This window comes from Asterias amurensis, chromosome 1 (genome assembly GCF_032118995.1).
Source record: "Asterias amurensis chromosome 1, ASM3211899v1".
In the NCBI taxonomy this organism is placed as follows: domain Eukaryota; kingdom Metazoa; phylum Echinodermata; class Asteroidea; order Forcipulatida; family Asteriidae; genus Asterias; species Asterias amurensis.
Genome location: NC_092648.1, coordinates 36,787,096 through 36,801,427, shown reverse-complemented (window position 1 = coordinate 36,801,427; position 14,332 = coordinate 36,787,096). Strand labels below are relative to the sequence as shown.

At 37.6% G+C, this 14,332-nt stretch overlaps 1 protein-coding gene across 3 annotated transcripts in view; it reads left to right on the top strand.

Moving 5' to 3' along the window:
* Positions 1 to 1,503: 1,503 nt before the first annotated feature.
* The window catches only part of LOC139938683 (netrin receptor UNC5D-like), a 64,349-nt gene continuing 51,520 nt past the window's right edge, over positions 1,504 to 14,332 (top strand). The window contains exon 1 of one of the 3 annotated variants that reach the window (XM_071934299.1): positions 1,504 to 1,589. The gene's annotated coding sequence lies outside the window, so the exon portion shown is untranslated. The remainder of the gene's footprint in view (positions 1,590 to 14,332) is intronic. The other 2 variants (XM_071934313.1, XM_071934306.1) reach the window with 2 other exon arrangements.

Genomic DNA, 14,332 nt, shown 5'->3' with positions numbered 1-14,332 from the left:
TAGTGACTAAGAAACGGTATTCCAGTACTACCGATTATGTAGCATTCCACAGACACAATACGTTTGTTGGATGGGCTCAATCTAAAGTCATCGGTGTCAAACACAGCTTTGCCAAAATGAGTGATTTAAAAAAAAATTGCCTCTTCGTGCTTATTAGCCTTTTTCAAGGCTCTGTACGCAAGCACTGGCCCGCTCCGAATTCACAAACTGCATTAATACTTTACTGCACGGTACACGACAGTACTAGATACCGTGGGGTCGAAGCATCTACATCTATGTCGGTTCTCATTAAAGCCTGTTCAGCATCTAGATGAGGAACCTCGAAAAACCATGCTTCGACCCCACGGTATCAAGTAACTGTTATGTACCGTGGTTGTGGGCCGGTGCTTGCGTAAAGAGCCTCGGACAAGACTACACTAGAAATTAAGGTAGAATTGTTGTATAAATGATTTTTCTTTCGGACCATCTGCCTTTCTGGACAACCATGAATTAGAAAGCCAAATAACATACGCAAAATATTAGTTTTTAGCCATATCCAACAGCACAAGCGCTAATAACAGGATAGTTAAGAACATTAAATTACCTAAAATAACACAATAAAATGATTTAAGAGATTAAAAGCCAAAACATGACAGAAATTAAACTATCTAAAATAGTTAAAACCTGTGTACACTCTGGACCCGACCTCCCCTTTCAGTTAAAAAAAGAAGAAGTGAGAGACGAAGGGACCAATACACAGGAGAAAGAACATATTACCGTCGGGTGGAATTCGAACCAACAATCTTTGCAGTTTTAGAGCAGTGTCTTACCAAACTAGACCACCGAGATTGCCCGGTAGTAGAGTGAGTGTGAATCGAAACGATTCTACGTTAAATTTGCATCGGGGATACAGAATATTGTTTTACCTTAACACTGATTTGTGTTAGCACTGATCAGAATACACAGTACAGAATTGAAAAGGTCGTGGGTTCGAATCCCACCGAGTAATATGCATGCGATTGTTTTTTTACAGAACTCAGAAAAGTGTTTAGTGCTAAAACACATCGATGTAATGGTAAAACAAAATATTTAAAATGGATGATCGACAATGGACCATTCATTCACAACTTAGTATTGTCATTGCTAACGTGCCCGCATGTAAACAAAGTGCATGTTTTCTAAACACGACATTGTGAGATAAACAGTGATGAAATCCCTTTTCTAAACGGAAAAACCGGCTTACCGTGTACGTAATTATGTGATATGGAATAATGGAAAACAGCTTTAAAATTAAAAGCGGCCATACAGGGAACTTAACAATATCACATGCTGTATAGAATGTACAAAAACATTGTGCACGCTGCACTATAAATCACCTCGACCAATCATGGAAAGCCTACGTCACTGCACATATTTTCAATGAACTAGTTGTGTCCAATGAAATCACTGGACCTGTAACACCAGTGTCTGTCTTTAGAGAGGGGACCAGTCTAACGCTCAGTCTGTGCAGTAATGCAGTTGTCGTTTGGTAGTCATTGGGACAGCATCGTTTTGATTTGCTCTGATTGTGTTTACAAGCGGGTCTGTGTTCCGTGGATTCACCAAACCAGGTCAGTAACTTGTTTGTCAATTTAAGTTATGAATCTAATGCTTAAGAACTAGCAAGTAATCAGACAGAATAAAAGAGTAAAAACAAGTAAAAAAGCAGCCAAGAATAAATCAGAATATTGCAGTCCATCGTTCAATTTGCTGCCTGTTCGGTGAATAAAGTTTTTCATTACTTTAAAATTGTGTAACCCACAAATAAAGCCAAAGCTAGCTCGACACGGAAAAATAGAGGGTGGTCCATTATCAAATCGAAGGAAATGATTGACAATAGTTTTTGTCAAGAATTCTATATTAACGGAACTAGGTAAAGTTTAAATATCATGTTTTTGTCTTGGCTACGTTGAGAGAGTTAGCTGTAACAAAATGTATGTAATAGCACATTGCCAGACTGCTGTAATCACTGTGAGTTGCTTCAAACTCATGTTGTGCCCGTTGTATCCGAGTCAAAGACTGTTGCTATGCCTCGTGAATACGGTGTAAATGATACATACTAGATGAGGAGGATTCTAGTATACAAAATGTTGTAAAAGGTAATGTGGGGGCAAGGGAGGTATTCTTACAGGTTATAATCATTTCGTAGGATTGGATTAGAAATTGTATTTATAATCGGTATGGCAATTTGTCATTAATGTTGTATTTTGATAAAAATTAATTGTTGAGCGTGCACAACTTAGTTGTGAAACGTCGCGACGCGTCCCCTCCCCTCCTCACCTTCTCTCTTGCGTTCTCCAACTAAAGGAATTGGTGTTCGTTTCTGGAATTGAGCTTCAATATTGGGGATGGGTATACTTGGCAATGATGGTACTTGGCATGATATGTAGGGTATTTCGTAATAATTTTATTTTAGTGTTGATCGAGCGGGCCAACACATTATCCGTAATGTGGATTATGTTTCGCCTCATTTACGCATAGTTTTAATTCAATCGGCTTTTGTCATTGTGTCAATTTTATCCACTGCACTGAGTATTTCCCAGCTAAGATGACTGTAAGGGTAATAATGCTTAGTCGACTAAAAATATAGCACGTACACTGCTCCAATGACACACTTATTTTATTGTGTTGAGCACATGGTATAATTCAGTTACACGGATTTTAGTGGTCTAAGTCTGGTCTACCCCCTCAACAATAATCACCACTGCTAATACTTAATAGCACAGGAGAAATCCGACTAAAAAGGCTTGTATGAAAGTGGTACCCTCTTTTAAAACAAAATCATAACCACAGCCACTAATAGCCGCGGAGTTTATCTGACTGAAAAGGAAGCTTCGAAGAAGTTCTGGTATATCGTAGGAGGTCCTGTTTTCGAGGTGCCCCTAATATCGTGGCAAATCTTTTACCTCTCTGTGCGTGATGTAAACAGTCCCAAGATAAAAATTGTGTGGTTTTATTCGCCAAGCAAAGAGTCTCCTCTCCCTTGACAAAAACTTAGAAACACGTAAGGCTCCACTGGATATTTGCACTTGTAAATGCAAAAAGTTTGGTATTTTAGGCATTTCTACAAGGTACACAAATATGTCATAATGTTGAGGCCATATAAAAATATTTGCCCACCGAAAAAGTTTCATCAAACGCTATTTCAATTCACAATTCATGATGATCAAAATCATGTGACTGAATGTTTTGCTGAGCATTCTTGAAAAAAAATACCGAGGCTTAAAGAAGCCATGTGCCTTATATCATTTTCGGAGATTTTTATTTTGTAACCCTCGTATCAATACTATTATTTATATTAAAAATTTAAACATCAGCTTGTTGATTCAATTACCACTGTTTATTTATACGCTTTATTATAAATATTAAGAAAAAAAATAGGAAAAAAATAAATAGAAATCAGATTTTGAAGCCAGTAATTATTCACACTTGTTATATTTTTTTTATTTTTTTTTATTTTTTGCAAGTTACCATGGTAATTTTAAAAATTTAATAAAAAAATATTTTGAATAAAATGAAGGCAACTGCTGGCTATACAGTCATACACAGAGTCTCAAAGAACACTTGTAGTCACTGCAGATGTTTCTTCCATGTATGGCTTCACCGGGAAACCATACTTTCTCGTTTGCCGTGAAAACAGGAAAAACTCAAAACAAATGGGGCCAGTTGAAGTCATCCAAGATCGGTGTGTGGTGTGAACATTTCAATGTCCATCAAGTTTTAATACATGTTTGCATACTTCGTATTAACAAATGAAGATAATTAGGGCATCGGTTGATATATGGTATCATTATTTTTTTCCCAATTCAAAGAAAAAGGCATAGTAGCGTGATAACTGGTAAGCAGAGGATACAGCAGATAAAAAAAAAACGCGCCAGTTGGTATGGACTTTAACGACAAAGACAATTTCTGCAAATTGTATTGAAAATAAATATATTTAATGATTGGTTGCTATAACTTTTGAATGATTTTTGCTTTGTTTCCAATGACGTGTACACGATTTTAGAATCTAAGGCCCCATTCATCGTGATTTATTGAGCGTACGTCCAACGCCCCATATTCCTTCCCAAAATGCATTGGGGTTCTGAATCGCGATAAACCTTATGAAAAATCTTGTGCGAATGGGCCCAATGTAGTGCTCTGCTCTGGAAGCAAAGATTCAGTGCTTAGAAGAAGCAGTGAATTCTGCGCTTACGTCAAGCGAAATACACTGCTTAGCAGGGATTTCTTTTATTTGTGTGCTTTCAAGCTCGCACATTTTATTCCGCGCATGCACATTTAGCAGAAAATGGTGATCGTAGGTGCAGAGTTTGGTGGTTACGAGTTCAGTAAAATCCACTCGAACTAGATCAAACATCAAACCACCAACCAAATACAAGGATTTTATCATTAAGTAGTTTGTCACATGGCAATGGACTCTAAAGATACTGGCATGAACTCAAGAAACCAACCAAATCAAACAATACTGAGTCAAATGCAAGTTTTTACATTATTCAACTAGGGACCACTCATCTTATATACCGCCCTCTATTGACAGTGAAAATCCTTGCAGCACCATATCTCAAGAAGTGCAGGACCAATTTTTACACTGTCTGTAGTGAAGACTCCTTGGGGCATGGACATTAATTTTGAAAAACTGTGACCTCAAGTTGACCTCTACTTCCGGGTTAACCGGAAGTGGGACCATATCTCACAGTTATAGACTCCTTAGGTCTTAAAATTTGTTGGGAAAAACCACCGTGACCTCATTTTGACCTCTTCTTCCGTGTCAACTGGAAGTGGGACCATATCTCAAGTGCCATTGAACCGATTTTCAAACTTTTTTTCAGTTTAGACCCCTTTGGCATTGGAGATTAGCCTTAGGTTACCGTGACCCCATGTCGACCTCTACTTTCGGGTCAACCGGAAGTGGCATCATAACTCAAGACACTATTCAACATTTCAAACTTTTTTTCAGTTATAGGCTCCTTGGTCATTTTAGCACATAATCTAAGCAAAAGAACACGGAACAGCTTTGTGTTTGTTCACAATTACCTAATGTTTAGTTATTATTATTATTATTATTATTATTAGCTGTTCCGATCCAGTCGGAACAGCTATTGTTTTCGTCGAGATTTTTAGCTGTTCCGACCTACCGTCGGAACAGGTATTGTTTTCGTCGAGATTTTTATTATTTTTATTATTATTATTATTATTATTCTTTGTTTCTCGCCAAAACCCCATTGCATTTGTACACGTTTTTTCTTTAAGCCTAATCTCCCAAACCATAATACGAAAGAGTGAGTTTATTATACCATATTGTAGCTTAGAACATAAGCTTTACTCTAAATGTAAAAAAAATTGAAAATCTTAATTAATTAACCACGTAATCTTCATTTGAATATAACTGGATGCAGTCGCTTCAATGTTATTGTTAAATATTCTCTTTGGTAAATGCCATACAGTATGTACCTGTCATGAGTTGTGACTTCTTGAGATGAGTATACGCATTTGAATATAACTGGATGCAGTCGCTTCCATGTTATTGTTAAACATTCTCTATGGTAAATGCAATTCAGTATGTACCTATCATGAGTTGTGACTTCTTGAGAGAAGTCTACTCAAGTCTCCTTTTGTTGTTTTTCTACTTACGTTCTGGACCACAGCGAATTCTCTTTTTATTCGTTTCCTAACCGAGTTCTGGACGTACACGAAGGCATAGGGTTTTCGTTTAACGAACGTGCGCAATTGAATAGGGGTTTTTGACGACGACGACACACCATCGTGTCCACACATTCTACCTCCATGTTTACACTAAACTTAAACAGTTTGAAGATAATGATAGTTGAAAGCTTCCCTTAACATATTACTTGCTGTGGTGTTGTAGTTTTTGAGAAATTAGTGAAAAAAATGTCAGCGTATGACTGGGACCGAGTTGGTTTGGGACCGAGTTGACCGGCTTCGTTTCAGGCGACGAGCGTGGACGACGAAAATAGAACGCCAGGGATTTTCAATCATTTACGGGTGAAGTCACCTTGTTTGCGCCGGGGACCATTTGTCTAAACTAATTCAAGTATTTCGCTTTCTTTTCGGAAATTATACCATGACATACAAAAACTCTTTGGCAGGAATACAAAAGCAGCGATTTTATTATGCTGACGTTTCTCTTGTGGTTGAGTGGGTCATTTGTATAAAGCTGCTTATAATAAATAGGCAAAACATTTTGCTTTATAAAAATGCATAAATTGAGCAGAATAGTGGCTTAATGTTATAGAGCTGCTTATATAATCAATAGGCAAAACATTTTGCTTTAAAATAAATTGCAGATCAGCAGAATACCTTGATTCACAACTTGTACTTGTATTTGCTGTGTTTAGCTGCTTTTTGTGTTTAAAAATCTTTAGTGTAGTTTGGTCCAGGGCCAATGGCTTTTAAAGGAAAGAATCGCAGCGCTTGCGTAATCATGGAATTGTGCTTACGCTAAGCGTATTTAACAGCTTAGCAGGGAATGTGTTCTTGAGCGTCACAATTCGCAATAAAAAAAGCTACAGTTGCCTATGTGCTCAAGTCCTGTAAAACTGAAAACAACAGTGACTTAAAAATTTGATTTGCAATCTCAGGATAATACCAGTGGTTTACTTACGTGCAGAAGTAGGCCGGGGCGACTAGTGTGCTTTAGTGTTAAAGTCGCGACTACAAATTATTATTTGAGCTATGACTACAAATTATTATTTGAGTCGCGACTACTATTTTTCTCTACTCTGTTATAATCGTGCTCAAACGTTGACTACAAAAATTGTCCCGACTACCTGTCCAGTGAAATACTGGTTGTGTTGCTTCTTACTATTCGCAACATATAATATAACGTGCGCTTGCAACACTTTGCGGCACAAGTCTTGAGAATCCGTAATTTATCGCGGCAAGCGTCCAAGTTGGGTTTGAGGGGCGATTAGTCGAGTTTGTAAATTTCACTAGTCACCCAGGCCTATCATGATGGGAACTTGCCTATTAACCCAGCAGGCACAAGATGGTCATAGTAACGTTAAATCGACGTCAAATCCCGACGTCGGCTCATGGTTCTATGTGAAAGTTTGTAGGACGTCTGTTATCGACCATGATACAACGTAATTTTTCCGACCACTAACCGACCATGATACAACGTAATTTTTCCGACCACAAACCGACGTCGACAGACGGTCAATAAACGACTGTCAATTAGACGTCGGTAAATTTCCCAAAACATGACGTCAAATCCCGACGTCGGATGACGGTTGGCTCATGGTTCTATGGTTTGTAGGACGTCTGTTATCGACCATGATGCAACGTAATTTTTCCGACCACAAACCGACGTCGGCACATTGTCAATTAATGACATCGTTTAGACGTCATTGGAATACCCCAAACCTGACGTAACATCAACATTATCTACGTTTATTATTTCTTAGTTAATTAATTTTTAATTATTACCGATTAATTTGTTCTATAATTGTTGCAGTATGCAACCACATCTAAGCCTGACCTCAAAATTTGCATAATATGCAAATAATGTTGTGACGGTAAATTGCCGTCACAAGCTGACCATAATATGACGAAATACTGATGTACATATTATGACGTCCTACTTGATGTCACAGGTTGACCAAAATATAATGACGCTACTAACTGGTTGTAATACAAACAAAAATATGACGTTTGTTTATGGTCGGCTTATGGTAATACAATTATGGTTACAAAGGGACATACAAAAGACGTCTATGCAACGTCTGCTCAATGACGTTACTATCTGGTTAAAATACAAACATTACTGCGACGTCTTATTATGGTCAGACTGTTGTAATAAAACTATGGTCAAACTATGACAATAAAATAACGTCTAAGCAACGTCTGGTCAATGACGTTTCTATTTAGTTATAAATCTACCTAAAATGTAACGTTCATTTTCGGTTACATTTTAGTTATCATAGTCATGACCATCTTACGACGTCCATACGACGTTATTAATTTACGTTTGATACTTGTCGCCAATCTGACGTTGTATTTTAGTAACTTTTTGGTAATCTGACGTCATGACTCAAAATCAACCATAATATGACGTCAGAAAGACGTCATTTGCCTGCTGGGAAGGTTTTATCGCGAATTGCAAAATTTCAAGAGAGGGTGTTGCGAGCGCGAGTCGTACAAACTGCATAGTAACCGCCCCATATTCCTTCCCAAAATGCATTGCGGTTCTGAATCGCAATAAACCTTATGAAAAATCTTGTGCAAATGGGCCCAATGTCGTGCTCTGCTCTGGAAGCAAAGATTCAGTGCTTAGCAGAAGCAGTGAATTCTGCGCTTACGTCAAGCAAAATACACTGCTTAGCAGGGATTTCTTTTGTTTGTGTGCTTCCAAGCTCGCACATTTTATTCCGCGCATGCACATTAAGCCGAAAATGGTGATCGTAGGTGCAGAGTTTGGTGGTTACGAGTTCAGTAAAATCCACTCGAACAAGATCAAACATCAAACCACCAACCAAATACAAGGATTTTATCCTTAAGTAGTTTGTCACATGGTAATGGACTCTAAAGATACTAGCATGAACTCAAGAAACCAACCAAATTAAACAATCCTGAGTCAAATGCAAGTTTTTACATTATTCAACTAGGGACCACTTATCTTATATACCGCCCTCTATTGACAAGTGACTGAAAATCCTTGCAACACCATATCTCAAGGAGTGCAGGACCAATTTTTACACTGTAGTGAAGACTCCGTGGGGCATGGACATTAATTTTGAAAAACTGTGACATCAAGTTGACCTCTACTTCCAGGTCAACCGGAAGTGGGACCATATCTCAAGAGTTACACAACCGATTAAAAAAAATTCTTCAGTTATAGACTCCTTAGGACTTAAAATTTGTTGGGAAAAACCGTGACCTCATTTTGACCTCTTCTTCCGTGTCAACTGGAAGTGGGACCATATCTCAAGTACTATTCAACCGATTTTAAAACTTTTTTTCAGTTTTAGACCCCTTGGGCATTGGAGATACCGTGACCCCATGTCGACCTCTACTTTGGGTCAACCGGAAGTGGCACCATAACTCAAGACACTATTCAACAATTTCAAACTTTTTTTCGGTTATAGGCTCCTTGGTCATTTTAGCACATAATCCAAGCAAAAGAACACGGAACAGCTTTGTGTTTGTTCACAAACACCTAATGTCTAGTTATTATTTTTATTATTATTATTATTCTTTGTTTCTGCCTAAAACCCATAGCATTTGTACACGTTTTTTTCTTTAAGCCTAATTTCCCAAACCATAATACGAAAGAGTGAGTTTATTATACCAAATTGTACCTTAGAACATAAGCTTTACTCTAAATGTAAAAAAAATTGAAAATCTTAATTAATTAACCACGTAATCTTCATTAGAATATAACTGGATGCAGTCGCTTCAATGTTATTGTTAAATATTCTCTTTGGTAAATGCCATACAGTATGTACCTATCATGAGTTGTGACTTCTTGAGATGAGTATACGCATTTGAATATAACTGTATGCAGTCGCTTCCATGTGATTGTTAAACTTTTTCTATGGTAAATGCAATTCAGTATGTACCTATCATGAGCTGTGACTTCTTGAAAGAAGTCTAATCAAGTCTTCTTTTGTTGTTTTTCTACTTACGTTCTGGACCACAGCGAATTCTCTTTTTATTCGTTTCCTAACCGAGTTCCGGACGTACACGAAGGCATAGGGTTTTCGTTTAACGAACGTGCGCAATTGAATAGGGGTTTTTGACTACGACGACACACCATCGTGTCCACAGATTTACACTAACGAAGGCATAGGGTTTTCGTTTAACGAACGTGCGCAATTGAATAGGGGTTTTTGACTACGACGACACACCATCGTGTCCACAGATTTACACTAAACTTAAACAGTTTGAAGATAATGGTAGTAGAAAGCTTCCCTTAAAATATTACTTGCTGTGGTGTTGTAGTTTTTGAGAAATTAGTGAAAAAACTGTCAACGTATGACTGGGACCGAGTTGGTTTGGGACCGAGTTGACCGGCTTCGTTTCAGGCGACGGGCGTGGACAACGAAAATAGAACGTCATGGATTTTGAATCATTTACGGGTGAAGTCACCTTGTTTGCGCCGGGGACCATTTGCCTAAACTAATTCAAGTATTTCGCTTTCTTTTCGGAAATTATACCATGACATACAAAAACTCTTTGGCAGGAATACAAAAGTAGCGATTTTATTATGCTGACGTTTCTCTTGTGGTTGAGTGGGTCATTTGTATAAAGCTGCTTATAATAAATAGGCAAAACATTTTGCTTTATAAAAATGCATAAATTGAGCAGAATAGTGCCTTAATGTTATAGAGCTGCTTATATAATCAATAAGCAAAACATTTTGCTTTAAAAAAAATTGCAGATCAGCAGAATACCTTGATTCACAACCTGTACTTGTATTTGCTGTGTTTAGCTGCTTTTTTTGTTTAAAAATTATTAGAGAGGTGTCGCAAGCGTGCGGATACAGATACAGATATGGATATGATAACCGTAACCATCACATCAGCCATGTGTTGAATTTTGTTTCGCAAACTATAGGTATGTTACACTTGAGTGCACTCGCATTCATCATGAGTGTTTTTCTGACATACATGACCGATTAGATCTTTTTGCTTGCAAATGACTAAACAAATTCTATCTGTATCAAGCACGATGTGAAAGCTATTCCGTGGGAAATATTTTTGATCGAGGACAAAAATACAACTAAAAATCTGCAAAACAGTATGCATTATCTATAACGTGTATAAGCTCCCGTATTCTGTACGAACGTATATGCAAAATACGATAGTCGTGGATACGCGTCAATTGAACACACAAAGTGTCGACGTATCGGTATCTGTATGTTTATCTGTACACTTGCGAAACCTCTCTATTATTTGAGTCGCGACTACTGTTTTTCTCTACTCCATTATAATCATGCCCACACGTTGACTACAAAACTCGTCCCGACTACCTGTTTGGTGAAACAGTTGTGTTGCTTACTACTAATCGCAACACTTGTAGCACATTGCGGTACAAATCTTGTAAATTCGTAATTTATCTCGACAAGTGTCGTAGTTGGGTTTGAGGTGCGACTAGTCGAGTAGTAAATTTCATGATGGGAACTTGCATACTGAAAAATCCTGTGCAAATGGGCGAAATAATGCTCTGCTCTGGAAGCAAATATTCAGTGCTTAGCAGAAGCAGTGTTTTCTGCGCTTACGTCAAACGAAATAGACTACTAAGCAGGGATTTCTTTTGTTTGTGTGCTTCCAAGCTCGCACTCGCAGAGTTTGGTGGCCGTTAAGAGTTAAGCGAAATCCACTCGTGCTAAATCAAACATCAAACCACTGACCAAATACAAGGATTTTATTCTTAATGTAGTTTTTTGTGACATGACATTGGACTCTTAAATTACTGCATTAAACTCAAGAAACCAACAAATCAAACAATCCTGAGTCAAATATTAGTTTTATTTACATTTATTAAACTTTTTAATTGAACTTTTTGAGATAAACATTTCAACTGAACATTTGACTAGTAATAACATCTCCTCTAGTATACAGACCACTCATATTACATACCGCCCTCTAGAGACTGTAAAAAATATTTAATCGAAGACAACAATAGCAATTTTGTAAACGCTTTTTGTTTCAGCCTATTCTCCTAAACCATAACTTGAAAAGAGTTATTTCATATATCAAATTAAAGACTAAGACCTAAGCTTAATTCCTCATGTAATTTTGTTTTTAAATTCTTGATTAATTAACCACGTGACCCTCATTTGCATATTTGATTGGGAAATCTTTGTAACACCATACCTCAAGAAGTACCGGGCCGATTTTTAACCTGTTTTTAAACTGAACATTTGACTAGTAAAAAGGAGATGTTGATAGTAAGACCACTCATCTTACATACCGCCCTCTATTGCCAGTAAAAATATTTAATGGAAGAAAACCAAAGCATTAGTTTGTAAATTTTTTTGTTGAAAGCCCATAATACGAAAGAGGAAAGAGTGCGTTTTTATACCAAATTGAAGCTTAAAACATAAGCTTTACTTAAAATGTATTTTTTTAAAACTCTTAATTAGTTTACCACGTGACCCTCATTTGCATATTTAATTGGAAAATCTTTGTAGCAAAATACCTCAAGAAGTACAGGGCCGATTCTTACCCTGTTTGTAGTTAAAGACTCCTTGGGAGATTAATTTGGAAAAACCGTGACCTCAAGTTGACCTCTACTTCCGGGTCAACCGGAAGAGGGACCCTATCTCAAGTACTATACAACCGATTTTCAAACTTTTTTTCAGTTTTAGACCCCTTAGATATTAAAAATAAACTTTGAAACACCGTGACCTCAGCTTGACCTCCACTTCCGGGTCAACCAGAAGTTGGACCATATCTCAAGTACTATACAATCGATTTTTAATTTTTTTTTCAGTTTTAGACCCCTTAGGCGTTAAAAATAAACTCTGAAACACCGTGACCTCAAGTTGACCTCTACTTCCGAGTCAACCGGAAGTGGTCCGTATCCCAGAAGTTCACGGCCGATTGTTAGACTGTTGGTAGTTGCAGACTCCATGGGGATTGGGGATTAATTTTGAAAAACCGTGACCTCAAGTTGACCTGTCGTTTCCTGGTCAACCCGAAGTGGGACCATATCTCAAGAAGTAAACGGCCGATTTTCAAACTTTTTTCAGTAAGAGACTCCTTGGCCATTCGAGATTCGCTTTAGGTTACCATGACCCATGTCGACCTCTACTTCCGGGTCAAACGGAAGTGGGACCATATCTCAAGAACCATGCAACCGATCTTCAGTTTCTTTTCAATTAAAGACCCCTTGAACATTGAAAATTAAAAACGGAACAGCTGTGTGTTTGTTCACAAACACTACATGTCTAGTTATTATTATTATTATTATTCTTTGTTTCCGCCTAAAACCCCATTGTGTTTGTACAGCGTTTTTGTTTAGGCCCCTACTCCTAAAGTATTAGGATAAAATAGTTAAATCATATATCAAATTGAAGCTTAGAGCCTAAGGTTTACTCTAATAAAAAAGTGTAAAAATTCTTCATTAATTAACCACGTGGTCTTCATTTGAATTTTTAATTTGTAAACCTGATGCAGTCACTTTCATGTTATTGTGAAATATTCTCTTTGGTAAATGCCATACAGTATGTACCTATCATGAGTTGTGACTTCTTGAGATGAGTCTACGCGTTTGAACATAACTGGATGCAGTCACTTCCATGTTATTGTTAAACATTCTCTATGGTAAATGCAATTCAGTATGTACCTATCATGAGTTGTGACTTCTTGAGAGGAGTCTACTCAAGTTTCTTTTTCTTTTTTTTCTACATACGTTCTGGACCACAGCGCAGTGTCTGTTTCTTCGTTTCCTAACCGAGTTCTGGACGTACACAGAGGCATAGGGTTTTCGTTTAATGAACGTGCGTATATAAATAGGGGTACGTTTTTGACGACGACGACATACCATGGTGTCCACAGAATTACACTAAACTTAAACAGTTTGAAGATAATGATAGTTGAAAGCTTCCCTTAAAATATTACTTGGTGTGGTGTTGTAGTTTTTGAGAAATTAGTGAAAAAAAAAACTGTCAACGTATGACTGGGACCGAGTTGGTTTGGGACCGAGTTGACCGGGTTCGTTTTTGAGAAATGAGTGAAAAAACTGTCAACGTATGACTGGGACCGAGTTAGTTTGGGACCGAGTTGACCGGGTTCGTTTCAGGCGACGAGCGTGGACGACAAAAATAGAACGCCTGGGATTTGGAATCTTTTACGGGTGAAGTCGGGGACCATAACCCTAAACTAATTCAAGTATTTCGCTTTCTTTTCGGAAATTATACCACGACATACAAAAACTCTTTGGCAGGAATACAAAAGCAGCGATTTTATTATTCTGACGTTTCTCTTGTGGTTGAGTGGGTCACTTGTATAGAGCTGCTTATAATAAATAGGCAAAACATTTTGCTTTATAAAAATGCAGAAATTGAGCAGAATAGTGGCTAAATGTTATAGAGCTACTTATTATAATCAATAGGCAAATTATTTTGCTTTAAAAAAATTGCAGATGAGCAGAATACCTTGAATCACAACTTGTACTTGTATTTGCCGTGTTTAGCTGCTTTTTGTGTTTAAAAAGCTTTAGTGTAGTTTGGTCCTGGGCCAATGGCTTTTAAGGGAAAGAATCGCAGCGCTTACGTAATCAATGAATTGTGCTTACGCTAAGCGTATTCAACAGCTTAGCAAGGAATGCGTTCTTGAGCGTCACAGTT